Consider the following 4,397-nt stretch of genomic DNA (forward strand, 5'->3'; position numbering starts at 1 on the left):
ACATTTAATAAGGATGCTACTTCAGGTGGTGTATGAGAATCACGAGTATGTTGTGATTGGGTCTCCATAGCCAACAACTTTAACATTTAATTCAGTTTGCAAAACTTACTATTCAACCTTCATCTCAGTTCTCATAGTTTGTAGCATCTCTATAAGAGAAACTAGGGTAGGGGTGTTGTTCTCAGCCATGCTCTGGTACCACTTAATGTAGGACAAGATTTGACAAGCCAAACTACACCCAAAATTGCAAGAAAGTTAGACCAAAGAACAACCAATAACCACCCAATAGTAGACAACAATTGTTCAAACTACACAACCAACAGTCCTTAAAAACCAGAACTCAAATCTGGACCACAGGTATAACACCATATAGTCGATGCTAACCACTTCAGGAAATTCAACAGCAAAATTCCAAGAAACAGAGAACGATTCAGATTACTAATTAGATGATCCAATCCCTCGGGAAATAAAGGCAGCAATCAATAGTAGCAATTAACACAATTTAGACAACAAATTCTGGGCAGAAAACACCATCAGCCAGCACTGAAGAAAACTCAGACATAGACAAACCTATGGTCTGATCAGCCTCAAACTGGGATCGAGTCCCCTTCTAGTTCAGCCTAACACTCGATCAAAATCTTAGGGCCATCGGGTGGCCAGAACCTCCCAAACAGAATAGGCTGACACTGGAGAAGAACAGAGACCTCAACCCGAAAATTCTGCAGAATGTTTAGAGCACTTCTCTGACTGGCTGAATGATGTTAGAATAATAAGAAATCCAAAAAAATATGAAGATTCACTCGGACTTTTCGCCGCAGAGTGTCGATTGGATCAAACACCAATCCCTAAGCTTTTATCAAACACAAGGAGCCGCCATAGAAGCTAGCTTTAGTTCAACATCAATCGTGGGCTACAGTAGTAGCCCTTCTTTATTTATAATGATGGGGTGTAAGATTACAAAGAATAGAAACTCAAAGCTTCTAAATATTGACTGACTAAACTACTAACATGTAGATACTAAAACTGAAAAATTGTAATCTAATGAAATTAAAAACTAACTTAAACAGAAATTAAAAACTAACAATGACTGAAATTAGAAACTAATTTAGGACTGAAAAATAGAAACTATATTAGAACTAATTAAATAACTAATAACCCCATCAGTAGCCCAAATCGTGGGCTATTATAAGCTGCCAGAATCTGGTCGACCCAGTCAGCCACTTGGGTCAACCCGCTTGTTCCTCCTAGTGTAGACCCTCGGTACTGCATCACATTAACTTCTGGAATTTTTTTAAAACAAAATTTGTTTTTTTTTTTAATAGGCTGGTGGCACCTTTGTTTTTGGGTGTTTTTTGTTGAAACTTTGATCCTACATTAACTTTTGTTACTGTTCACATGAACAATTTTCATGAACAGTATTTTCTTACTCTTAGTTTTGTCCTCTTACTCAAATTTTGATTTGCATCGAAGTCCTTGACAACATGTTCACTTTTCCTCGTCAAGTGGAAAGGACGGTCCATCAAAGATAACACTTAGATGATAACACTTAGATCCATACCGAAGATTTTCAACGACTTTATACAAATCTCTAGCAACGCTAGATGTCTTCCATCAATTTATCGGAGTCAGATGATTTTAAGAATGGGGAAGCTGATGTAGACACAAATGTGGAGCTACACTACCGAAGGAGGAAGAAGGCCCACTAGCCTTAAGGTTGATTGAGCCCAACTAGCCCTCACTGTTTTGTCCCTATGCAGGCCACATTAGCAGCCATCGACCCAGCTTAGATGCCCCTTGGATTATGCATATTTCACTTGTTCAATTGATTTTCTAGACGAGCCCAAACAGCCAGCCTATACTACTGTATTGTCCTTTATGTTTGACCAGTCAAACCTTAGTTGCATAAGTCAATAAAATCTTCTAGAAGGTCCATTTTATTTGTCTTTTATGTTTACTTGAAGTTCAAGTAGGAGTGGCCAAAGTTTTTCTTGTAAGGCTACTACTCTTTCTAAAAGAGAGATTATTGTACCAATTTTACAATTAATGAAGACCTGATGAATTGCATCCATTGTAGCTCCAAAACTTCCTGAGATAGGATAGATCAATAGCTGAGATAGCCGAGGGTGAGAGGCCCAGCTGATATAGCCATATCCCACCCACATCTATCACAACTTCATCCATCTCCTTCTTATATATGTTTGTGGGAGAGTTATTTGAGAATAATTGAAGCATCAACAGAAGTTCCAGCAGGCCCCACAATTGAAGATTGAAGATCAGCCAAGTTACCAACTTGAATTCAGCATGTGTTAGGGTCTTAGAATCGGATCGACTTCTCTTGTTTCTCACCAACCCTAAGCCTAACCTAAGAGGCCTTTTGGGGATTTGTTCCTGGTACTTGGAGGGACCTTTGACCACAACAGAAGCCCTTTTGGATGCCAGTGAAGAAGCCGCAGGGTTTTTACCAACAGCCTGTGAAACCTTGTTTCTGCCTAGGTTGCTTGTCGGCTATTCCTTCCTGCTGAACTGTTTCCAGCCCTGTTGGAGGATCTATTTGGAGGATATTCAGATCTATTCTAGACCTTAAGTTTATTAGGTGTGAAGTTTCTATTTTCTCTATTCTCTGAGAAATACTTCAGCCCTACTTTGGGGGCTTGCTTTGCTCTGTTTGGATTCTCTGATCTGAGATCAGACCTGTAATTGGTTGTGAGTTGTTTGCCTAGGGTGGACATACCTTACATCACCCTAACTCCATCTTTTTTTCCCTATTTAAAGCAGTGTACCAATTTGATTTTACAGTTGTGCGCATTAACTTACAATTGAGATGTCATCTTCGAAATGTCAGCTCCTTTTTAGAAATTATGTAAGATTATTGTTTTACCCTTCAACAAATTCCACTTTTTAAGCAAGGAGACACTAAGGGCTATGAGTTACAAAGTTTTTGACACCTTCAGAGGGTGTCAATAAGAAAACCCCAAAAATAAAAAGGCCAAATCATGCACTGTTAGCCCTCTTCTTCCTCCTGCAGTATGTCATCAATTTTGCATCACATACGACCTGAAATCCTAGTAGCATCAGGACTGCTATAAACTTCTAGTTATGTTAATTAGATTTAGCTCAAACTTTGCAGGGTGCATCTATTGATAGAAAAGAGTTTGGGACCATTATCAGAATATTGTATTCTGTTATAAAGTCTTTTCTTGATTTGGTTGTTTTAAGATACATGATGTGAACTAGTTTCTAATAATTATCTTTTGGCTTTGGGACTGTGAAGAGATAAGCTATGCTAAAACAAACAAACAAAGGCAAACCTATAGATACCAGAATCGCAGTGAACCTAAAACCTGAGAAATGGTTTAGAAACTTAATGTGATTAGATCAGCTGACCCCATTTAGTTGGGAAAAGGCTGAGTTGTTATAATGTGATTAGATGTTTCAAACAATAAATCAGATGGGGCTAAAATGTCAAAAGAGAACTACTTGTTAGATTAGAAGAAACCTACATAGACATAACATGGAAAGTAGTGATAAAACAGAAAGAACTAGCATAACTCATAATCTAGCAATCTGATGTACATCAAACTTGGGTCGAGTGGAATAACCTAATCAAAACTCAGCCAAATCTCTTGGGATAGATACAGACAAGGATTAAAGTATCGGTATCGATCGTCGTATCGGTCGGCCAAAATTAAGATACGTATCGGAGGGTATCGTATCGTATCGGAGATACGCTAAGATACGCTAAGATACGCTAAAGATACGCACATAAATGGATAGGAAACACTTTTTTATATACATTTGCATAAAAAACATAGTTAAAAAAAGTTATATATAACATGTATTATGCATAAACAGTAAATTGAGAGTATCGCACTAAGAATCCAAGGTTTGTAATTGTCCCATAAATGTAAAATCCTTGTTCCCAACCTTGATTTCCACTTTAGTTAGAGAGAAAAATGGTTGGCAGTAACTTTGGAACAAAAACAACTCAAAAAATTATGTTTTTCTAAAAAATTACCCATTTTGGCTATTTTATGACCATATCGGTGTGTATCGGTCGATACACACCGATACATATCGAAACGTACATTTCACTTCAATTTTGAATTTTTCATAGAGTATCGATACGTATCGGTGCGTATTGGTGTGTATCGTAGGATACATATCGATACATAAGGGTTTTAAAATTTTCATGATAAGTATCGGTATGTATCTTGCCGATACCTACCGATACGGATACGTATCGGCCGATACGGCACGATACGCACCGATACTTAAAACCATGGATACAGATGAACAATTTGTATATTTTAGTGTCAAATAGATCCATAAAATCATCAAATCAATTTGACTATGCTTTGAGTTGTTTCTTTGTTCTTCCTTTAAAAAAGAAAAAGAAA

Source organism: Macadamia integrifolia, chromosome 11, assembly GCF_013358625.1.
Source record: "Macadamia integrifolia cultivar HAES 741 chromosome 11, SCU_Mint_v3, whole genome shotgun sequence".
NCBI lineage: Eukaryota > Viridiplantae > Streptophyta > Magnoliopsida > Proteales > Proteaceae > Macadamia > Macadamia integrifolia.